At 38.6% G+C, this 26158-nt stretch overlaps 1 pseudogene; it reads left to right on the forward strand.

Moving 5' to 3' along the window:
* Positions 1 to 7482: 7482 nt before the first annotated feature.
* LOC145094805 (protein SRG1-like) overlaps positions 7483 to 26158 on the forward strand; it is a 42165-nt pseudogene continuing 23489 nt past the window's right edge.

Here is a 26158-nt window from a genome sequence, read left to right on the forward strand (position 1 = left end):
CGTGCGACGGAATTGGTAAACGAGAAGGTCGAGCAGCTACTTAAGAGCTCCAGGATAGTCCGTGTGGAAAGTATGGGTAGATGTGGCAGGTAGTATAGGCCCGTACTACTGAAAGCAGAGGACCCATACTTGATACAGGGAGTATTCTGAAGGTTCTAATGAGCGGATTGAGGAGTGATGTTATGGTTCGAGTACCATACATCGGAGCAGATGGAGGAGTGATGTTATTGTTCGAGTACCATACATCGGAGCAGATGGAGGAGTGATGTTATGGTTCGAGTACCATACATCGGAGCGGATTGAGGAGTGATGTTATGGTTCGAGTACCATACATCGGAGCAGATGGAGGAGTGATGTTATGGTTCGAGTACCATACATCGGAGCGGATTGAGGAGTGATGTTATGGTTCGAGTACCATACATCGGAGCGGATTGAGGAGTGATGTTATGGTTCGAGTACCATACATCAGAGCAGATGGAGGAGTGATGTTATGGTTCGAGTACCATACATCGGAGCGGATTGAGGAGTGATGTTATGGTTCGAGTACCATACATCGGAGCGGATTGAGGAGTGATGTTATGGTTCGAGTACCATACATCAGAGCGGATTGAGGAGTGATGTTATGGTTCGAGTACCATACATCCGAGCGGATTGAGGAGTGATGTTATGGTTCGGGTACCATACATCAAAGCGGATTGAGGAAGTGATGTTATGGTTCGAGTACCATACATCAGAGCGGATCGAGGAGTGAAGTTATGGTTCGAGTACCATACATCAGAGCGGATGGAGGAGTGATGCTATGGTTCGGGTACCATACACCAGAGCATATTGAGAAGAGATGTCATGGGATGTGTATTCTTGCTTGGATTTTGAGCAGTAGTGGAAAGGGTTTCGGAGGATCATCAGTGTGTTCTGAAGAGTTAGCACCTTCCTTGTATTCCAATTGAGTGTTTGGATGCACTGAAGTTGCGCATTGAGTGAAATAGGAAATTATTATGGGATTTAGAGGAAATGTATTGTTGTATGTGTATGGTATTGGGAGTAAGCAAATCAGTGGTATAGGCAGGACATTGTGATGCTCTGTTATGGTGTTCCGTGGTTTCCGCGTATAGCGTCCCGATTTCGGAGTTATTTAGAGTCTTGAGTTTAAGACGACTAGTGATGTATCATGTATCTATGGTTCCAGTGGGAGCCCTTCGTGTATTGTCATCAAGAGGGATTATTTAAGGAAGTGGATCTCCGCAGAGGTAGGTTCTGTGTTATGGCGGTTCCTGCCAGAGTCTGTAATGCATATCTGGGCAAGTGTGTGTAACTATCTAGGATAGTCTTCGGTGCAAGAGTTAGTGAACATAGTGTGGCGTTGTAATGAGAATGATAGTATAGGGTGAAGCTACAGGGAGCCGTAGTATTCACCAGTTAGAGGGTGTTGTGATGCTACGGGGAGCCGTAGTACTTACAAGCCAGAGAGAGAGAGAGTCGTGATACTACGGGGAGCCGTAGTATTCACCAGTCAGAGGGTGTTGTGATGCTACGGGGAGCCGTAGTACTCACAAGCCAGAGAGAGAGAGTCGTGATATTACGGGGAGCTGTAGTATTCACCAGTCAGAGGGTGTTGTGATGCTAAGGGGAGCCATAGTACTCACAAGTCAGAGGGAGGGAGCCGTAGTACTCACTAGTAGAGGCTGTCGTAATGTTGCGGGAAGCCATAGTACCCACTAGACAGAAAAAGAGTGTGATGAGGGAGTGTTCTCCGATAAGTGCATGATGCAGAAGAGTTTTAGGCTTGATTAGCCCTAGTGTTGAGTTTATGGAGCCTAGTGGTTAAACCGGGGGGAGACTGGGGTCTCCGTCTCTGTCGGGAGGGTCAGCGAGGTGCGCAGGAGAATATGCACAGCAGACGCCAAAGGTTAGAGATGAGTCGATCTTCGATTGGATTGTATTTTTTGAGGAAAAGGGAATTTCGTGACTTGCGTGTCACTGGGCCGTGATAGCGGTCACAGGGAGGAAGTTAGTGAGATATTTTGGATCATGTTATGTGTGACCTTTGGGGGTTCAGTTGTGGAGCCAAAAGCTGACCTGGTGCTCGGTATCAAAGATGAATATGAGAAATAAGCTAGAGTTTACCATGGTGATGTCTGTGGACACTTCAGAGCGAGCGAACGATTGAGACGCTCGCGGATATGCTTCGGGCTTGTGTATTAGATTTTTTTCGGGGGGGGGGGGGGGAATTGTGGCCCGTATTTGCCCTTGACAGAGTTTTCCTACAACAACAACCATCATTAGTGCATCAGTATGCCACCCTTTGAGCTGTTGTAGGGAAGGAGGTATCGGACCCCATTTGCTGGGGAGAGGTAGGGCAACATGTGATGGGAAGTACAGCGATCGTGCTTCAGACGTCAGAGCAGATACAGCAGGTCAGGTAGAGGTTTTTGACCGCTCAGAGTCGCCAGAAGAGTTATGCGGACAGGCGCCGGTCCGAGCTCGAATTTTTGGTCGGTGACTTCGTACTCCTGAAGATCTCTCCTTGGAAAGGAGTGATCCGATTCAGGAAGAGGGGCAAGTTGGGGCCCGAATATATCGGTCCTTTTCGGGTGATTACGAGGGTAGGTAGGGTAGCCTACCGGTTGGAGCTACCTGCAGAGCTAGGTCAGATCCATGACACATTCCATGTGTCAATGCTGCGAAAGTGTATAGCCGATGAGTTGACAGTAGTGCCATTAGAGGACATTCAGGTGGATGTGGGCCTGGACTACATTGAGAGACTAGTGGCTATTCAGGATCGAAAGATCAAGGTTCTGGGGAACAAAGAAGTGCCTCTGGTGCAGGTCCAGTGGCAACACCGGAAGGGGTCAGAGCTTACTTGGGAGTCGGAGCACGAGATGCGTGAGCAACATCCGGAGTTGTTTCCAGAGTGAGACTTCGAGGGCGAAGTCTGATTCTAGTGGGGGAGAATTGTAACATCCTGATTTCCTAGGTATATTATTTTATTTAATTATTTTGGTGTTTAAGGAGGAACTCGGCGAGTTGGAGCCAAGACTCGCCGAGTAGGGTCGCGGATGTTCATCCGGGTTCATGTCCGGACTCGGCAAGTCCATTAGTGGACTCGGCGAGTCCACGCTGTTTAATGAAACCCTAATTTCCATGGTTTGAGACCTATTTAAAGGGGCTTATGGCCGTCATTTGCGGCCACCAACCCCAGAGAGAAACCCTAAAGAGATTTTGAGCGTTTTGGGAGAGAGAAGAGGCCATTGTTGACCTTTGAAGCTTTGTTTGGCAAGGCAAAGGAGATTCTAGCTAAGAGGAGGCAAGGTAGGTGGACATCCTTCGATTTTGGAGCTCAGAGCATCATCTTGGAGGTATATTTTGGCTTCCTTTTCTGTTGTCATGATAAACATGGGGGTTAGGGTTTCTTGACCCCTTTCTTGGTTAGATTTGATGTCCATTTCGTCCCTATTTGTGATGAGGCTTGGGATGAGATCCATAGAGGTCCAGAGAAGCTTTATTCCTTAAGCTTTATGAGGATTCATGGGAGTTTTGACCTAGAGTCATGAGATATGGGGCTAAAACATCATCTAGGAGCAAATAGTCGTTGTTTGAGCACCAAGGTTTGGACTTTACGTGATTATCATGCCTGGGGAGGCCAGATCTATGATTGTATGGAACAGATCTGACCTCAGAAGTGAGTTTGAGTTATACATGGCATGGACTCGCCGAGTCTGAAGAACAGACTCGACGAGTAGCATGAAGTTTGCCCGTAACCACTCAGCGAGTGGTCTTGTCGAGTTGAGGGGTCGACTCAGTGAGTCAGGGAGAGTTAGGGGGGACTGAGTCAAGCCGGAACTCGCCGAGTTGTTCTTGAGACTTGGCGAGTTGAGTCGTGGTGGCCCTGCAATTTATGCCAAGTGAAACTCGTCGAGTCAGAGAAATACTCGACGTGTCAAGAGAGGATCCAAGGGAGTCAGTGGAAACGTATAGACTCGCCGAGTCGCCCTAGTGCACTCGCCGAGTCCGGTCAAAGTTGACCGTTGACTTTTGTTGACTTTTAGGGTTTGGTCAGCGATGTGGCCCTTGGGCGAAGAGAGGGGTAAAATGGTCTTTTACCCTTAAGAGGGTGCCAAGAGAGGGTTGATTCTAGTCTCGAGAGTTATATTCATGAGAGTATTTGCCTTATGTGTTAGGCGGTGGCGAGTTCGAGATTCAAGTGTGGGGATATCTGCTTTCTACTTGCCAGGTGAGTCTTCTCACTATACTTTACCTTGATTAGGTAACCAGAGTTATGTGACAGATTATTTGTATGCTATGTGTTGTACTGCATTATTTCTATGTGATTTATGATGTGCATGTTTAAAGAGTTAGAACCGGTAGGTTCCCAGAGTTAGAACCGGGAGGTTCACAGAGTTAGAACCAGAGCGTTCATAGAGTAGGGTCCACGGACCCACAGAGTTATAGCCTCGAGTGGCTAATATGTGTTATGTGTGGTATTTTGGGGAACTCACTAAGCTTCGTGCTTATAGTGTTTTGTGTTATGTGTTTCAGGTTTCTCTTAGGATCACGGGACGGCACCGACTCGATTGTACACACCAGAGAAAGAGTGATGTTCAGAGGATCCTGGTTTATTATGCAAGTGAAAATGGAGTTATGTTTTTGCAATTCGATTATGAATGAGATTTTAAGAAAAGTTTTTTTTAAGAATTAAACAATTATTTTTAAATGAAAAATTGTTTTGAAATTTACGGTGTTACACTTAATTATGCATTTTTTTCTTTGATAGATTCCATTATTAATAAATATTTATGCTAGACATGTAATTATATAAACGTGTCAACTATACTTAAAGAATATTGGTTCGAATTAGAAATTGCAATATCGATTTAGAAAGAACTAACTTTGGTGTTTGAAAAAATCACTAAACAATTACTCAGGCGAGAACCATTGATGAAATTTCTTCAGCTGAGAATTTTTTCTCTTCACCTTTGTACGTAACTAAAATCACAAGCTTGTCATTGAGTCCACCGGTGATCTTGAAAGGATACAAACTATTGTCAGCCTGAACCATGTCATCTCATCACTGAATCTCCTACCAATAAAACACTTAGCATCTGAAAAATAAACGTGGCACAAGCAACCACATTATGATAAAAAGGGATGTGGGGTTAGAATAAAAAGAATGGTGTTATTCTAACTTCACAGAGAATCACAATAAGAGGAAAATCTATCAGAGAAGAATAGGCTATGAAAAATACATTGACTTCTTCACACCAAACTTCATTGACTTTCTACATTGACTTTTCATTTTTCTGTAATTATAGATACTTTCTTCAATCGATTTTCAATTCACATCACACTTCGGCAACAAATCGACATCTTATACCTATCTGTTATTCAAATCGACAAATATGAACACCAATTTTGACTTTTTAGAAACAAACGCCAACTTATGACCGTGAAGTGCAAGTTGTATCAGAATATTTCTTCAATCGAAAAAAAACATAAATAGAACATTGAAGAAATTGAATTAATAAGATGATGAACACAATCTCGATCTCATATCAAAATCGAGATAAAGTCTGGACGACTTGATAAAATCAATTTTATTTTTTCAATCATAGATGTCAAAAGAAACTTACCAAAACAATTTTATCGCAAGAAACTGGATCCTTGAGAAATCAAAATATGTTCGAAATCAATCGACAATAGAAGGCCTGGTGTTGCCGATTTGGGTTTTAGTATTTCTACCTGTTGCTGAGTCTTGATCGGATTTAATGGTGCCGATGTAGACAAACTTGAAACCACCTTCGCCAATCTTTGCTGATCGGTTGAAGCCATTGGTGGCTGATTTGAGTTCGGGGAAAGTGAAGACTCGAAGATATAAGACAGGATATAAGAGAGACTAGGTCAAATATATTGATTTTATTTCCTTAATTACAAGATTTCAATTAAATGATCCCTTAGTTAAAAAGTACAAAAGGTCCAAAATACCCTTAAATGATTTATTTAATTATTTATTATTTCTTGAATTCTCATTGGTGCATTTAGGAATGCAATAGTTGCTAGAAACATTTGAACCTAGCTCTCTTTCTCTCTCTCTCTCTCTCTCTCTCTCTCTCTCTCTCTCTCTCTCTCTCTCTCTCCTCTTAATATATATATATATATATATACATATATATATATATATATATATATATATATATATATATATATATATATATATATATATATATATCTCCTTTTTATCTTAAGCATGTGTGAATAAGTGATCCAAAATAACAAAAACCCATACATAAATAGTCATTGCAACGATACACAGATATACTTATTGGGATGAAAAAGCTTTGATTTTTATAAGTTCTTAGCAGCAGCCCCAAGAGACCAGTATGGAAACCATCTACTCTTAAAATGGATTTTTCTACTTGCAAGCAAGCAGTGACACATATAAACACGTACCCCAAACACATATATTTTTCATCTAATTTTGATATCATAACCGCTAATCAAAAGAATCCTCCTACACACCGCCACCATCTTTGTTGTACACTGTGATCTACAGAACGGCTCACCCTCTGATAATACTACACAACGTCGTACTATACAACCCACCCCCCAAAAAAAAAACAAAAAAAAAACAATGATTTGGCTATTTATTTGAGTGAGTGAGGGTACGTATAGTAGCATCAAAACAAATTGGAGTTTTAATCCCTAAGTACATAATTTGCTATGTAATTGAAATGGCTAATTTATATATTTTTTAAAATTTTTTTCCATATATTTTAGAGTATTATTTAATTAAGAACAAGATGAGACGACACTCTCTCTTTCTCTCTTTTCACAATCTTCCGTTCTTTTAGCAGTCGTATAACCCATAAGCACCATCACCAATAATAGTAGTCATAACTGCCACCTTTCCCGTCCCCGACGAAGGCAACAAAATCAGAGCAACATGACGCCAATAATGCCCAAATCTCAAGGTTGTGCAAGAAGAAGCATCGACAATGGATGAGGGTTACATCATAAGGTACTCTGAAATTAGGGGTAACTCTCGGTTGTAAAGAGTATTTCATGGATGATGTTTTGGGTATGATTTGTTCAAGAAAGACTTTGAGGATTTTATTGATCTTGAGAGAGAGAGAGAGAGAGAGAGAGAGAGAGAGAGAGAGAGAGAGAGAGAGAGAGAGAGAGAGAGAGAGAGAGAGAGAGAGAGAGAGAGAGAGAGAGAGAGAGAGAGAGAGAGAGAGAGAGAGAGAGAGAGAGAGAGAGAGAGAGTATTTTTAATTGTATTTGAAACAAATCAGAAAAATCAAAATAAATTATATATAGGTATATTAATAATTTCAATTTGGACATGGCAAAACATGGTTTTAAGGGTATAATATGCATAATTTGAACTTTAGGGAATCACACGCCTAAATTTTGATAAACAAAGGGACAAACTTTACATTTTTCTCTATATATAAGGACTACCACACCAATACATGTAGAACACACATGGAAGCGAAGGGAAGAATTTTGGGGAGTTCCCTTTTAGTGCCTAGTGTGCAAGAATCGGCAAAGGAACCGCTTGTTGAGGTTCCTCCCAGATATGTTCGGGTCGATTAGGAGCATCCAATATCATCATGTCAGTCGTCTTCTACACTACTAGAAGTACCTGTCATAGATATGCAACTCTTACTGTCTGAAGATTCAAGTAATTTTGAATTGGGAAGGCTACACCTTGCTTGTAAAGATTGGGGTTTTTTCTGGTAATTATATAATGCATATTGTTTTCCAAATGCCGATTCTATTGCATGATTAAATTTAAAATATGGTGAAAAAAATATTTAACATAATGTTGTTGATTTTGGTAGTATTGTGTTATAAGCTGGGAGAAACCATACTCGTTGACAACAATAATATTATTGAAACCGATTACAAATATAGTTGAGATTGTGCTCACAAAACATGATTTATGAATTTCATGTTACATATGACAAATCATGGATGAGTTATTCATTGTTGGGGAAGATGAAAGAAGAAACACAATAATTTTTCAATTTGCCAATGGAAGAAAAGAAGAAGTTTTGGCAAGACGTAGGAGATATTGAGGGATATGGACAAGCTTTTGTTGTCTTTAGGAACAAAACCTTGATTGGGCGAACATGTTTTACCTGGTTACACTCCCTCATGAAATGAGGAAGCCTCACTTGTTTCCTAAGCTACCTCTTCCATTAAGGTCATTTGTCCCTCTATTTTCTACCTATTTTCACTTTTAATTATATGGTAGTATGATAAATCATAGACATTATTTCGCAAGATGGAATTGAAAAAGTGATAAACTGGCCTATTTAATTAAAACAAAAGGAGTGTTTGATTTGTATGATCGAATGATCCTTGTTTTTGTTAGTTTTCATTCCTTATGCAAAAGGTTTTTTTTTCATTCAAATATAAATCCGAATGAAAATATTGCAATATAAACTTTTTTTTTGTTTTTAGTGTTTTTTAGTTATAAAAAATACACTTACGGTATATTTAAATTTATTCAATTTCTATGGGTCAAGCCAAACATATATAACAATTTTTTTTTTTATTTTTTTACCAGAAGGCTGATTAAGTAACTGAAAATCATCTGATTGACTTATGTTAGAGATAATCTAGGTTACTGATTTGAATTATCAGATTCTTGGAACTTCTATACTAATTAACTCTTAGTTTTATTAATAACTGAAATAGTCTAATGGAATAAATTAATCTTTATTATTCTAAACTAGATTATAACCCGCGTTAAATGCAGGGAACACATAATAATTAAAAAAAATAAAATTTATGTGAAACAGATGAAAGAAAACATAGAATCTTAGATCAAAAGAAATTACTTGTCAAATAAATCCATAAGCAAACAATAAAACTAATAAAAAAAAGTCTTCAACCCAAAATGACAGATAATGATGAATGACTTTAAGTTATTCAAGCTTTTCCATTTTTGGGATCTTTAAAGAAGGAGCGGCAATAGAATCTTTAATGTACAATGATGAGAACTGTAAAACAAAAAAACAATAAGCAAAAAGAGCATCATTAACACCAAAGGGCTTGTAGCCTAGCGGTATCAGGTGGTGCCTTCTCTCTTTGAGGTCGAGGGTTCAAGTCTTGTCGTAGACATAGGTGGAATAGGTGTTGTTAGCTTAGGAGTAGATTAGATTTGCCGGTTAAAAAAAAAGCATCATTAACCAAAGGGCTTGTAGCCCAGCGGTATCCGGTGTTGTCATCCCTTCTTGAGGTTGAGGGTTCAAGTCCCGTTGTGGACATATGTGAATTTAAGGTGTAGTTTAGGAGTAAGTTAGATCGCCGTTTCAAAAAAATAAAAAGAGCATCATTAATGTCGAAATAAATTCTAAATATAGAGATAAATTCATATATTACCTGTTTGATGTTAATTTTTTTTCCAATTGAGCAATGATTGTATTTTACTGCCCTGTAGGTGACAATGAAAGATAAGTAAGTGTTAAAAAAGTAATAAAAATACATAAAAATAATATTGTTTATTAAAATTTAATGAAATGGAAATAAAATTTAAAGAAAAAGTATCATAAAATTTAATAACATATAGGTGACAATGAAATATAAGTGTAAACAAAAAAAAAGTAATAAAAATACATAAAAATAATATTGTTTATTAAAATTTAATAAAATGGAAATAAAATTTAAAGAAAAAGCATCAAAAAATTTAATAACATAGAAATAAAACATAAAATCTGAAATCGATTAACATCTATATTTTTCTGCCAAATATGAAAAGCAATTAGAATACCCATGTTATGCAAAAATACATAAAATTTGTAGTAATGACATAAAAATCTGACAATCTAAATAATAAAGTTTGTAGAAACATTACACAATTAATAATAAGAAGAATCTAAATAATAAAGTTTGTAGAAACATTACACAATTAATAATAAGAAGAGATTGACATACTTAATTGATTATTAAAATAATAAATCTATATAAAAATAATATTGAGTGAATGGATGAGGAACTAAAATTACCAGATTTTTAATAATTGTAAATTTATCAGATTTATGCAAAATAGAGGAATAATAAGAGATTTCATTGCATAGTCTAAAGTTGATTTATGTAAATTAATAAAGTTGATTATTAAAATTATTTGAATAGAAATAGAAAAGAAGAACATAAATCAATTTTAATCCATATTTTTCTGCCACATAGTTGCAGTGATTTGAATAACATAAGAATTTGACAATCTAAAAAATAAAGTTTGTAGAAACAGTACCTGCTGGTCAATTAAAATCATGTCCGTTCCTTTTGCTTTGCTCGACCTAATGAACGGATGATGAAGACACAACCCTCTTTGTATATTTGATGAACTTGGCAAAATTAGTCCCTCCTTATTTGAAGAGAGCAAAACCCACCCTTGTGGTAATTGTGTGGCAAAATTAGTCCCTCTTTATGAAAATAACAATCTAAAAGGTATAAAGCATTAATAAATTATATAACTTATAGTTAATGCTATAAATGATAAAATTATACCTTGTTGTGGTATATTAGTTAATATTAATAAAAATAATAGAACTATAAGTAGATAGATATAAAGATATTAGTTATTAGACGAATCCTAAAGTGTAATATTCTTCGTATATATGTGCACGAAAGTATTGAGAAAGCATAAAAAGGAAAGTATTGAGAAAGCATAAAAAGACATTATACTCATAACAATATATGTTATTCAATATAATTGTGTACAAAGGAAATGTACATTGTCTTAATCGACTATAAACGAAGATTTGACAAATATATATAATAATTAATTGAAAATATACAAAAAATCAATTTTTATATTTATACTCCCGATCATAATGTGGAAACGATTACTAAGTAAAGGATGTAATTTATTTTTATAATTAGTATAAAAATATAAATCATATTAGTTGTGATACGAAACTCATCACATATGATAATATAATTAATTATTGGATTTTTGGGGATTATTACTTAATAAATTACATATCATATAAATTAGGCAACTTATCGAACATCGACATAAGTTAGTATTCGGCTACAAGAACGAACATCCTCCTTATCGGCTGAAGTAAGGAACTACTAAAATTATTATCGCCACAATAGTCAAACGCTACGTTAATTTCACTATTTAACTAATTTCACTAAGCTTTGAAAAAACTTAATAATTTAAGATTCGTGTTAGTGAACCTAGAGGACGACAGATTTAACGAGTTGAAGAATTGTCGTCATGGATTTTGTGGATTGTGTATCCCATGTGTGCTTGTGAGAGGAATGTATCGAAAGGGGTGAAAGAGAGAGTTTTGTGATGCTGTGTTTTTCCTTTGTAAGTTTCAAATCCTAGAATTGACACCTAGCTCTATAACCGTTAATCTAGGAAGGATCATATACTATAGGTCTATGTACATGCAATAGATTTATAATAAAGAACTTTGGTGTAGATCTATTTCTTATGGAAAGATCTATGTGAATCGTCATTTTCCGTCTATGGTTGCTAGCTACAAATTCATTTGATGAGGCAACAGACGTCAAGTGTTTCTTTCTTTGTTACTATACGACTGCTTTTAAACGTTAGTAATGATCTCGATTCCTCCATTTTTCTTTATATTGTGCCTGTGTGGCTTGTTTATTGTGCCTATTTGGCTTGTGGAGGAGCGACAAATAGTGTCGGTTATAGGCAAATTGATATATTGAAGATTTTTCTTTGAAGAAGTATAGGTCTAGATTGAGTCAATCCTCCCAATTTGGTCCGAGTGTGTAAGAGTGTTTAGGTTGTTAACTACCTCTCCCTACAACATAATTGTCCGTAAGCATAGTCGTTTCAAAGAACAAAATTGTAAAGAGAATGATTGTAACACCCGAGTTCAGAAGTTCAAGTTCAGGGTGTTGGGTGTAATTAAGGAGGATAGACTCGGCGAGTCCATGGATAGACTCGGCGAGTCGTGTCGCGATTGGTCACGTGCTAAGTGACTGACTCGGTGAGTCGGCGGCTAGACTTGGCGAGTCAGTGCTGGAATGAGAAACCCTAATTCCTGGGGTTTGCACCTTATATAAGGAACCTTAAGTCCCACCCCAGCCTCTTTGGCACCCCCTTTGACGTCTAGAAGCTTTCCCCATCAATTGTAAACCCTAAATTGAGAGTGAGAAGGATTTAAGTGTGTTTTGAAGCTTGGAGAGGAAGGATACTTGAAGCAAGAGTTGGTGGGATCATAGTGGAGCGAAGTTGATATGATTTTCTTGCTTGTTGGCATCAGATTAGAGATATAAAGTTGTTGCCTTGACTTTGTTGTGCTTAGATTGTTCATGAATGAAGTTTTAGGGCCAAATTGTCTTATATGAGCCTCTTTTCAAGTGTTGGGTCCAAATCTGTGGTTGCTACTATAGATCTAGACTGGTACTGACTCATGAACCTGGAAAGTGAGAGCTTTGGGGCTTGATTGAGAGTGTCCTTGCCTTAAACCTCCATTTTAGCTTGAGTAGAGCTTGTTGAGCCTTGCATGCACGTAAATTTGGAAACTTTACGTGTGGATCTGGCCCTAGGAGTCCAGATCTATGTATTGGAAGCAATGGATTGGCCTGTGATCGTCTGAATGAAGGTATTACGTATGGACTCGGCGAGACTGGGAGATGACTCGCCGAGTCGGGCTAGAGATTAGACATGAGTCGCGTAGTGACTCGACGAGTTGGATGAAGATAGGTAGGAACTCGACGAGTTGGAAGAACAACTCAGTGAGTCTGTTTAACGTTGCCTTGGACTCGGTGAGTCTGGTCGAAGAGTCCTAACCTTTTTCGGGTTGAACGGTGAATCGGCGAGTCAAGGGATGACTCGGTGAGTTGAGCGTGAAGGGATTCAGAGTGGTTGGACTCGGCGAGTCTTGGGGCGACTCGGTGAGTTGAGTCGCGATATGGGAGTTTTCAGATGTGACAACCGTCAATTTCTGGTCAAGTCAAAGTCAACTAAAGTCAACAAGTCAAATCGGTCGACTCAATTAGCCCGTGGGTACCAGGGCTTACGTTGGGTAATTACTATACAACTCGCTAGTCTAATGAGAGATCATAAATTGAAAAGTTCGTACATCTAGATTTCCTTAACCTAAAACCGTGGTAAGTAACGAACCAAACCGATAAAACATTGTTGCATACTCATTAGGAGTGTGTAAGGTCCTTAAACATGGCCTAACGGGGCTTACGGACCTTGCGTTGCGGAGCCAACACTCACAACTGTCACACACGAAACCTCTCTCAATTGTTTTCACTCTATCTCTCTTTATCTAGAAATCTCTCCCAAATCTCTCCAAGAATGTGGAATCTCTCTCAAATCTCTCTCTGAATGATAAATCTCTCCAAGTATGTCAAATTTCTCCCAAATCTCTCCAAGAATGTGAAATCTCTCCCAAATCTCTCTTTGTATGAGAAATCTCTCCAAGAATGTGAAATCTCTCCCAAATCTCTCTTTGTATGAGAAATCTCTCCAAGAATGTGAAATCTCTTCCAAATCTCTCTTTGTATGAGAAATCTGTCCAAGAATGTGAAATCTCTCCAAGATGGTGAAATCTCTCTCAAAACCTCTTTTGGATTTATTCTGATCATTTGGGGCATTCCGACACTTGACTTGGTGAAAAATCACTCAAAGAAGGGAAAAACCTTGGAAAATAACCCTTTAGGACCGAAGCCTCCTCATAAGGGCCAAGTCCATCTTGAACCGAGGTCTAGAGCAGAACCGAGGCCCCAGGAGAAGCCATCCGGAACCGCAGCCTCTTAGAGGCCGGACCCTCTTGAGTTGGAACCGCAGCGAGCCACAGCCTGACCGCAGCTAGCGAGCCGCAGCCACGCCCGCGTCAGGACCCTCGGACCGCAGCTCCTTCTCCTCGGACCGCACCCAGGCGACTAAGCCACTCCGGTTTTGGCTGCTGATGACCGCAATCTCGCCCAGACTTTGGATTTCACCATTTTTCAACCGGTTTTTGACTAATTCTCCATTTTAAGTCCGTTTTTAATTATTTAACGCGGGATTTTCTCCAGAACTCATATTTTAACATATAAGACCCTAAATATTCATAAATTGGGCATATTTTCATGGAAATAATTATTTAAGAATAAAATCTTTTAAGTGAGATCTTGAGGTGGAATGTGAATCTTGCCATAATATTTGGCACAAACCACCACCCCATGCCCATTCCTTTGACCAATCCTTGTACTCCTCTCTACTCCTAGTCACTTCAAGGCATTACCCCTCTCTTTTCCCAGCCACCAATGTCCAAAAGAGCTGGAGAACTCTCCTTCACTCTTCACTTCACACATTTTCCTCATTTTCACCAAGAAGATCAAACAACCTTTTCTCTCCAACTTCCTCCCTCAAATTCGAGATTCAAGGCTGATTATCAAGCTTTCTCACACTCTTGGTAAGTATAATCCATCCTCTCTATGATTATTTCACTTCCCTTTTTCTCAAATCAATGATTCCTTACACAAACATCATTACATTCTTGTTAGATCTTCGAATCTTCAAGTAATTCTTCAAGTGTTCTTGAGTTGAACACTTCTTTTCTCCATCATCCATCTACTGAAATCACTCAAGGTGAGTTCATATCCCTACATTTTCATGTTTTCTCAAGTTTTTAGGGGGGGGGGGGGGGGGAATACAAGTTAAAACACCAAGAACATAACTAAAATTTTCTAACAGCTTTCATCAGAAAAGTTGGACTCCATTCACGGACTGTTTTGGGTAACTAAAACATTTTTGTTTTCAAAACTGTTTGAAGTGTAAGTAGTTCCAGTTCTTAGCTTTAAAATGACAACTTGCACATCTCCATACGATTTTTCTACAATTTATGCTGATTTTTACAAAACTGTCTATCAATTCAAACATCAACCCGGACCAGTCTGTGATTATGGACTTGTTCACACAAGTTAGAGGTCATTAAAATTCATAATAAAAATTATGAACAAACTAGACTCATTTCCCAAATCTTAGAATTTACGGATTCTGATTTGGACCTTTGATGATTTTTCTATAAATTTTTTAAGTACAGTAAATGAAAATATTAATCACAGAAAAATGCTATCAATTTGATTTCACCTTGTAACATGTTGAGCAAGGTGTATATCTTTATGTGAATATATGTTTTGAAAATAAATGAAATTTTGAATTAGTATATATAGTCATACATCAGTTAAAAAATGGAGTTTGCTAGATAAAGCATAGAAATAATGATTTGATATAATCATAGCACATCTATTACATACAAACATTTGAATAAACTATGTTAAAGTATAGTTCATGTATGTTACCACTTCTACCCTTGTTTTGATAAACTATAATAGGTATAGTTTATGATTCATCACATACCACACTCATACAAAAAGGGTACATTCATACAAAAATGTTTTACATTCACGCACACCACACGTAAACTTGTTAACCTAAATTGTGAGACATTCTCTTTCTGTACGTCCGAGTGCGGGATCTAAATTCCTGGTAGTTATAATCAGAGTCTCCTAAAGGGAGAACATGATAGTTGTGTATAGATATATATTGGGTTTGACAAACCCACACCAGAGCTGCTCGCAACAGCTAGACCGGCAGGTCTGAGGTGACAAGTGTCATTTCAGTTTCGCGACGCCTGAGAAACGTCATGGCAGGTTCATTCAGTCATAGTATGATTATAGCGGCTCACATAGGAATTTAACAACTCATAAGGTTTACGGGGATTTTCATAAATCAAAAGGGGTTTTATGTCGATTTAAAATCACTTTTTATATCAATAATTACATATATTATTGTATATTTTCAGTCTTGGTATTTAAGACTACACATCATTCATTACAGGATTTTTCTCAAATCAGAAAGGGTTTTACGCCAATTTAAAACCACTTTTATATCTTTAAGTATGAAAAATACTTGTTCATTCTCGGTCCCGACATTTAGGACCACATAACTTTTATAAGGAAAATATTGGATTTTTCTTGGTAACACACCGCACATTACAAAGAACGGTTTCCAAACTCTTTATCTAAAAAGCTTATGAACTCACTAACCTTTTTGTGGACACTTTTTCAAACAACTTGTATTCTTAGGAATTCAGTGAAACAGGAAATCAACAGCGTTTTGAGGGTGGGACGATAAATCGTTAAACAGTTCATTTTGTCATCATAATGTAATTGATTTGAATCATGTAAACATATACTTTGGTGTAACTTTTTCAATTATATTTATGATGGTTGTATTTACTTTGAGCACTATTATACTCGTTGTTGTGATACTATACATGAAGTCCTCCACCCCCGGACGTTTCCGCCATCCTTGGTTTGGGGTGTGACAGATTGGTATCAGAGCATTGTTTATAGTGAACTAAGTATATCGAACCACATAAGATATACAAAATATAAATTCATTGGGACTAAGGTCTCTGATTTAAAGTTTTCAAAACAACTATACTTTTAGAAATAAATAGTTTCTTGTTAAAAGTATACATGCATGCATACATACTAAGGTCAACATCATTCTAGAACAAAACAAAAGTAATGATTGTTGAATATCACGGGTAAGATTGGGGATCTATGGTCAGTCTTGGGAGTGGCATAGCCTGATCAACTATGCTAGTCCGAAGAGTGATTAGCACATGCCCAAGAATGGTTGTGATATGACAACAAGTCTAAAAACTTACCAACACTACCATAATGAGAACATTAGAACAGAACATGAGTTTAAAATACTATAGGAGTATTTTGTAATACTATAACCAACTTATGTGAAAACTAAAGACCCTTATAAGTAATTAATTATAATGTTAGACGCCTAGTAGTTATCTCTTCCACTCCTATTCTCGCACGTATAACATACCAAGATCCTACTTACCGGGCAACCCCTACTTTCCCAATCCGAACCCAAGAAATGGTGAATGGTTATGAGAAGAATCAGAAGCGGAACCGGAGGTAATCAATCCTCCATGCATAGCATGGGTTTCTGCGAACCGTTTCGACTACATCGAACTTGTGCCCTGTTGGGCAACCGTGATCGTGGGTTGAATGTCGACAGCAATGACAACAACCACCATGTGGAGACCAACGAGGGTGCTATGACCTCAAGCACGCGGGACCGACTGACATAGCCCTCCCGGCAAAGACCCGGCAGATCGCGAACATCGGGGATTAACACAGGAAGACTACAATCCGAGTTTAGAAAATGCGCGCTACTACAGACCCTACTGTCTCACATACCCGAGACTCGGAGATAGACTACTATTTCAGAGGCCAAAATTCTTTTTAGAACCTTATCACAGCTCGGGCAGAGGCAAGAGAGTAACGAGGTAGACACACGGCATTCAAAGAGAGGATGATTGCAGCCAAGCGTTAATTGTCAAAGCTACATGGTGCATCGACTTTGCCTCAGGCATCGCAAAGGACGGGTCGTCGTGAGTAGAGTTGATACCGCTCACAAGACCTTGTAAACTAGGTTCATGAGTATGCGTTGGTGCTACTCTATTCTATGTGAGAGCTAAACTCTGCGATTTAAGTTTTTATACTAATCGGGAGATTTAATTGCTATCAAAACTTTTCCTTTTAATAAGGTGGTGTGGACCTGCAGCGAGGTCAAGGTCTTCTCTGAAATCAAAAATTTATAGCATCATATTAGCGAAACGGGTTTACGGCAGATCCATCAGACTCAAAGGTCTATTAAGTCTCAATCATACCACTATGCATCATCAATGGGTCATAATAAGGACCTAGCTTGGGTCAACTTACAAGGTTCACTTGGATACAAAACTACCCAAACACATGAGTTTATCATATAAAGACTCTCGTTATGAACTGTTTACAGAGCACCCTTAACAACCGAATTACGTTACAAATTGAACTAAGATAAACTTAGTGAGAAAACTCGCAACATAGCCATTCTAAAAACTCATTATCGTCTCACCTTTAAACATTTTGGTTGAAAGGTGTTTTCTTCGTAGACCTATGGGGTGCGATCATACCAACACTAATGCACCAGGTCCTATCAAAACTCCTCAGCTAAGTGTGTTTGGACAAACTTGACCCCAAGATGAGTAAAGCTTAAAACGCCCGTATGAAACCTACTCCTACCCACTACCATAACTCTGTCTCAGGAACGTTAGCAGAGACACTAGGAATAGTACAATAATGTGCGAGAATTTATATATGTGAATATAAATCGTAAGGATGAACTTGAGATAATTATTCCCACTCACGAAGTCGTTTTCATCGTGAAACATGAGCCAAAGTCATAGAACTCTGAGTACACCAGAGGGATGACCGCCACCAGTAGTAGATGTGTTACTTTCCTTTCCCTGCTAAAAAGAAATTGTTTTCCTATCTATGCCCTATGAGGTATTTTCGATGAGACTATCTTGTATTGTGGGTACTTTTAGTTAGGCCTTTAGGTGGCTAAAACTCTCCTACTCCGGATGTGATGTAAGACCCTCCTACAAGGTCAATTTTCCCCAACTTGTTACATCTTGAACATCAATGACATTGTCAGTTGGCTAAATTCTGCATCACTCCTTGTTCAAATACTTCCATCATATAATCATAGGAGTCTATCTGAAAACCACTCTAGTCAAGTTGTTGGACTAGGGTAATTTAGCTCGGGGATCGTTCCCAATTCTCTTTCAAAGGTTGGATCATGTTATTCACCAACCAATGGAACCCGGTTTGAACGACAAACGTCATGAGACCACTCTACGAACTAATTTCTACTCCATAGTAGGACTTCATCATATGGATGTAGGTCAAACCTTCGAGAACATACTTCTACTTTGTAGGTGAACGGTCGAAATACATCTAGGTTCAGTAATGGCCTTGCTAGGAATTTTAGTTCATTGAGAGGAATCAATAAGAATGTTGTTAATATGACTTCCCCACTTATACATTCCACAGTTATATATAACAAAGACCTGGTAGACAATAGAATGTGAGATTTCTAACTTAGTTTCTTTTCCTCATTGGGATGTGAAACTAAAGTAGAATCACACATTTCACTATCCGCCCAGTCTTGGTTATATCATAATGTGTATAAGTTAAGTTTTCATGTATAATGACTCATCTCTTAGTCAGACTCAAAATAATATAGAGTCAACCTTGGTCACTCATGAACTCCTTGTCGTTCGTGTTGCAGAATCATGTCATTATCTGGAAATAGTCAGCCGATCAACGAAGCCCCTATCCTTCATATCGACGCCGCCACATTCCAAGCCACAGTAACAGCTGCCGTAACAACTGTCCTTGCAAACCTCAATGTTGGCAACGCAATCACGACTAGCAAAGGAATTAAAAATTCCGATCGACGTATCGATCTAGGAAGCCACCAAAGGGCAATAGTCACGGGCGTACAAAGTGGTAAAACCGAGAGGAGGAAACGAAATCGTTGAGCTTGAAAGGAGCGCCAATGATCCCAAAGACTTGCCATGCCACAACAGCGAGTGGAAACTCCTTCCCCTTCAGCACCAACACGACCCATTCCTCAAGTCCCTGGCAATGGGACCAACCCTGCACACAAAAGTGGTGGTGAAACCGGACCCCATAAAAGGAAATTTTCAAAGTGGATGAACGAGGAAGGCACCCGTGTCCACGTAACTCTGACTAAACACCTCACTTCCACCACCAATGCTAGTACAAGCCATATGTGTCACCAATGCGGCGAAATAGGACACCTCAAAAAGGACTGTCCAATAATAAAGAACTCTGGCGCAGACGGGAAGATACTAAGGATCACTGCCGCAGGAGAAACTACTCTGGACCCCGTTAAAAATATCTAAGGAATTCATTATAACAGAATCATAAACTACTCAAAACTAGTGCAACTAGAGTCTTATCTTTTGCAAGACCCCGTCAGTGAAGGGACCCTCGCACTGCGTATACTCGCCTTTTGTAGTATACCTAGTTCGCAACAATAGTCTTGTAGTAAATTTATAGTATTGTAACCCTGTTAAAAGTTGCACAGTTGTATTTTGTTTGTAACGCCTTTGCGATCAAATCTAGCGCCTTATTTCAAGTGACTCCGATTTTTATTATACGACTGGAGTCCATTCGATCCTCACAATACCAGTTTCGTGCGTGAATCTCTTCCTCCGAAATCATCTTTCTAGCGAAACCGTCATTCCAGAACTCCGAAGTACTCATGCGTAGAGTACCTCATGTTTCTTAGCCTTTTCCGAAGAAACCTCAACAAACCTCCCCGAAGTACCACTCAGGTAGTACGTTAAGTTCAATCCAAAGACCCGTACGGTTAATCTATCGCTAAAGAATGTATACACAAGGGTGGTATATAACTAAGGTTCTACAGGTTTAGAATTAACGATTCCCTTGTTACTTCTTTTCCTCGTTGGGGTGTGAGCTTAAAGGAGAATCATTTATTCAATTACCTTTTCAATCTTAATTATATACAACTCCAGTGACCAGATCGCCCTACAGTCTTACCCCCCTGCCGAGCTGCAAGAACTGTCAGGTCAAACCTGTCGAACTACTCAACAATGGAATTGAAGAACCAATCTCCTCACCATGGAGAGCTCCGGTCTTGTTCTTCAAATAGAAAGGCAAATTGCTCGTAGGTCCATCGACTTCAGAGGCCCCGACAATATCTCCAATAGAAATCATTACTATCTGCCCCGCATAGACGAATAGGCTGACCAACCGCAAGGAACGAGTTAACCTTCAGGAATTAGACCTGAGATCCGAATATCACCAGTCGCGAGTGTTGAAGAAGGATGTCCGAGGATAATCCTCCAAATTCGATGCGGACGCTACAAGTCTGTAGTGATACCCCTCGGATAGGACCAACCCGCTTGCAGTCTTCATGAACTTAATGAACAGGGTACGCCATTCTTACTGGGATCAGTTCGACATTATCCTTGAAAATGACTTGCTTATCTACCCTAGTAGTAAGAAGACAACCAAAAAGAGCAGCTACAACAAACTGTGGGAACAATACGATCAGAGAAGCCGTACCCGAAGTTCTCTAGATACGAGTTCTGGAATTGAAGAGTCAAGTTCCTAAGACACACTATTATTGATGTGGAAATTCTTGAGGACCCCTTTCAATTAATCAAAATCGTTGAGAAATTGTCAGCACCAAAGGCGTCGACGGGAACACGCCGAAATTTTGGGTCTCGCTGACCTACCGTCTTAGTTCCTTTAGAACTTCTCGCATATTACGGATTCCCTTTACGAATTTGACCCTGAAGGGAGCAAACCCTTGTATGGGAAGAGAAGAAAGAGGGAGAAACCTTTAGAACTCCAGAGTAAGAGACCAAATTCCTCTGGAAGCCTCACTCTGGGAAGGCTTAGTACGCTTCGGAAAGCGTGGAAAGCTAAAACCCCAGATAATTATGCCCTTTAGGATTCTTGTCAGAATCATCCCTATAACTCGCAACTTCAATCTACCCCGAGAGCTTGGTAAAGTACATTCTACCCGCCACATCTCGAACTTGCAGAAGCATCTATCCGATGAGACTCTTGAAATCCCCCTTGACGAGATCGAATTCCACAAGAGCCTCACCTTAGTGGAAGAACCGTAGTGAACATGGACCGAGAGGTCAACCGTAGTGACTTGGCTCGATTATTCATGCCTACTCCTTGCTAAATTCAAATTTCGGGATGAAATTCCCTCTAATGGGGGGATGATGTGACAACCGTCAATTTCCGGTCAAGTGAAAGTCAACTAAAGTCAACAAGTCAAATCGGTCGACTCAATTAGCCCGTGGGGTTTTATGTCGATTTAAAATCACTTTTTATATCAATAATTACGGATATTATTGTATATTTTCAGTCTTGGTATTTAAGACTACACATCATTCATTACGGGATTTTTCTCAAATCAGAAAGGGTTTTACGCCAATTTAAAACCACTTTTATATCTTTAAGTATGACAAATACTTGTTCATTCTCGGTCCCGACATTTAGGACCACATAACTTTTATAAGGAAAACATTGGATTTTTCTTGGTAACACACCGCACATTACAAAGAACGGTTTCCAAACTCTTTATCTAAAAAGCTTATGAACTCACCAACCTTTTTGTGGACACTTTTTCAAACAACTTGTATTCTCAGGAATTCAGTGAAACAGGAAATCAACAGCGTTTTGAGGACGGGACGATAAATCGTTAAACAATTCATTTTGTCATCATAATGTAATTGATTTGAATCATGTAAACATATACTTTGGTGTAACTTTTTCAATTATATTTATGATGGTTGTAGTTACTTTGAGAACTATTATACTCGTTGTTGTGATACTATACATGAAGTCCTCCACCCCCGGACGTTTCCGGCATCCTTGGTTTGGGGGTGTGACATCAGAGCATAGGGACTCGACGAGTCAGCGGGTTGACTCGGCGAGTAGAGTCAGTCAGGAAGGTTGACTTTGACTGAGGACTTTGAATTTGACCAAGAGTTGACCAATTGACTTCTAGGGGTATTTTGGTAATTATTGGTATTTATTGAGTTTAGTCTTTTGGTATTGATCAGTGGTGGATTTCGTGTCGGAAGTTGGAGCAACGTGATCTTATCTTTTTAGTCAGCAATTGCGAGGTGAGTTATCCTCACTATATCGACAGGGTCTACGACACCAAGGCCGACCCTTTATCGGATTGTAATCCGGGTATCGTTGTTATGTTATTGCTTTGCTATGTTTGCATCCTAGTAGTTAGGATAGTATATGTTAGAGTCCTGGTTAAGGTCGATATCCTGGTATATAGGATGATGCTATGCTAGTGACCGGTTAGGTTGGTATCCTGGTTAGGATGATGTTATGTTATGTGATCTGCTAGATCGGTTTGATTGGATGTGAACTGTTATATGATTGTATGTTTATATGCACATGGTTGTTGGATTGGGGTTGGGTTGAGGCGATTCCTGCTTTGTGCTGTAGGCCAACATACCCAAGGCGGACCGGTTATCCTGAAGGCCCAGCGAGTGGTCCGAATAGGCTGTAGCCCCAAGAGGGCGGACCAGACGTGCCAAGGCTCGGATAGTGGACCAGGCCGACTTAAGTCTTGGTGTGGGCGGACCAGCCATACTGTAGACTCAGAGAGTGGACCAGGTAGATTGAAGGCCTGGTGCGGGCGGACCAATCACACTGTAGACTCGATGTATATGGCTAGACTCGGAGGGTGGACCAGGTGGACTGAAGGGCCGGTACGGCGGACCAGTCACATAGTAGACCCGAAATGCATACCTGTTCTGTGTTCTGTTATGATATGACATGCTATGTGTATGGTATATGTGGTTGGTATTTTGGGGGTATCTCACTAAGCTTTCGGGCTTACAGTTGTGGTTAAATGGTTCAGGTACTTCAGGAGACCGTAGCAAGGAAAATGCGTGATCGTACCGCTCCTCATGTTATGTTTTATGATATGGTTCTGGGAATACTTTGATAATATTTGTATTGAAAACCTTTTTGTAATAACTTAATGAAATTGAGTTTTTTTTGAAAAGTTTAAATTGGTTGGAAATTTAGAGCGTTACAATGATTAATATTTGTCATTGAAATTATAGGAGTGGTAAAAATATGCGTTTATAATTTACCGGTTGTTCAAAAGTATTTTCGGATGAGTTTTGACCCACTGGTTAAGTGTCGGTTTCTAAATTAAGTAAGACAATACTTAATTAATAATACGACACTAATTTACAAAGTTTATAAAATTCGAAACTTATAAGTTTTACATATAAACTATATGAACGTTTGTGCAAAGTTTGAAGATTAAACTTGGCTATTTTATGTTTTCACAAAGTGTGATATGACTTTATAAATTGGTATTCAAAATCTTTATACAAAAAACATTTTGGTCATAAGAACCGCAAGAAGTTGTTATAAGTTTGTTTTACTTATATATTTTACAGATGGTGTATTTTTGGATTTGAGCAAATGACATTTCTAAATGACTTTAAATATACTTTTATTACTCAATTATTTTACACTTTCGATAGAAAAATACATGTTTATAAAAGATGGTCAACCAGATAAATTTTATAAAACATTTTTGGGTATAAAAATACTTTGTGTCAAAACCTGTAGAACTCACTAACAATTTTGTTGACGTATTTTAATGCATGTATTCTCAGGTTATTTATAAGGTCGGAAGTGTTCGTACAGAAAATCCCCTAATATTTTTATCATACAATTGTGAATGTCGGATTGTTAGGCGTGTGTAGCGTTTCAGCAATAACTATTGTCAATGTAAACTTCCATTTCGGTAATAATAAAAGATTGTATTTGTATTGTTTAATGTATGTTCAATAACTGTGATTACTAGTTTACGTCGTGCACCTCAGCGTTTTCGTTGTCGATCGAGGGTGTGACATATTGGTATCAGAGCTATTAGCTATAGCGAACTAGTAGTTTCTTAGGAAAACACGACTATAGCCTATGGATGACTCTCTTAGGTTAAGTACATTCCTTAACCCCATAAATATAGAGTTACATAAACTCGAACCCTCAAATGCTAATACACCGCAAGGTTTTAGGTCAAACACCTTAACTATGTTGATTGTATGCCGGCCGAACCACAACTAGACGTAGACTGATCACCTATGTTTAATTATGGTTGGACCGATGAACAATTAAGCTTGGATTCGGTTGTTGATAGACTAAAACACTTGGAATCCAGAATATTTAATGAAAAATCACAGTTCAAAACGCTTAAGAACCCTCAAAAGTTTAATAAACCCTTTACGAATATTTCACAAATATTTACCTCTAATGCTCATGAAACTGTAAGTATCATAAAAATAGATCATGTCTGATGATTATCTCGGAATACTAATTTCTCGTCTATGACATGCTACGAATACTCCTGTTAGACATCTTAAGGATACTGTGTAAAATACGCACATTCACGAATCATTTCGAATTCGGATTAGGTATTTAATCAATTTGTTTCTTTCTGTTGTGAACCGTCCGACTTATGTTTGAACCATCCAAGTTCAAAAGAAGGACACGTATGCCTACCAGTCATCTTTTGTGACCCTTTTTGAAGGAGAATAAAACAGACTCAATAAAAAAACTTGAAACATGAAAGTTGTTAGGAATCTTGTCTAGATCCAAAATATCTTGATTCTAATAAATCAGAACTTTGAAACTCAAGATATAGTCAAAACATCAAGTTGTAGTCAACTTACTCTGCAACATTTTCTTCGTAAGTTTGTACCAATTATTCCAATACTTGGTTGTTTCTTTCTACTCATTCCAAGTGTAACATTTCACCCTTGGTGGTACTGTAATAGTTCGCTACATCTAATACTCGTAGTAGAGTTAATCTCGGGCAACCCCACGCCAATTCTACATGGTTGATACAATTGTAATTTTATCGCTTATGTTCACAACGATATTTTCATGCGACTTATTTTTCTCCTCAAACCAATTGTAATGAGACCAAGATATGCCTCACAAGAGACCAGTCAGTGGTCATCTAAAGCCAGCACAATCTCTTGCCGCAACTATGATCGAGATAATGATTGAACAACTAGTAGTTAACACCTTGGTCACTTACAAAGTCAACAGGAACAACGAATTTGAACAAGGTAGATTTCGAAAGCAATAAACGTGGAAGTAATAGTGACGTCAACCTAGATCCTTCTACGTCGTTGAATGGATTGTAGGAATGACTCTCTGGAGCGAAAAGATGGAATTGGTATTTCATGTCAGCTCTTGTCTAGAAAGCTATCGTGTTAAGTGGTCACCTACACTTTTAAAGACACAAATTTTACCAAGTAGAAATACTATGTCTAAATCGTGGGCATCGACTCTGCTTATGCCACGACTTGAGAAGCACTACGGGTGATGCTCATAGGAGTATGCTACCAAGAGATGAAATGCAAAAATTAGACCAAACATTGGTGGACGAAAGGCTTGTCATGAAAATGGTGAAAATGGGCACTTTGAGAGAAACTGCCCAAGACTGAACAACCAGGAGGTGACTACTCGATTTAGAGCAATCATGATCAGAACAAGGAATGAAATCCAAGAACTATCGGTAGCAACTGGTAAGGTACTCACTGATGACTCGTATGCTGGAGTATTTGTGTTTTAGGTGCGTGGAGAAATATTCGTGACCCTTAAAGTTAAATCTATTCTAAGTAATGAATCCAGTAGATTGAAGGAAACCTGTAGAGTAAAGACAACTAGTGAGCTGTCG

Source organism: Lactuca serriola, chromosome 3 (assembly GCF_051521515.1).
Source record: "Lactuca serriola cultivar US96UC23 chromosome 3, Lser_US96UC23_V15, whole genome shotgun sequence".
Taxonomy (NCBI): Eukaryota; Viridiplantae; Streptophyta; class Magnoliopsida; order Asterales; family Asteraceae; genus Lactuca; species Lactuca serriola.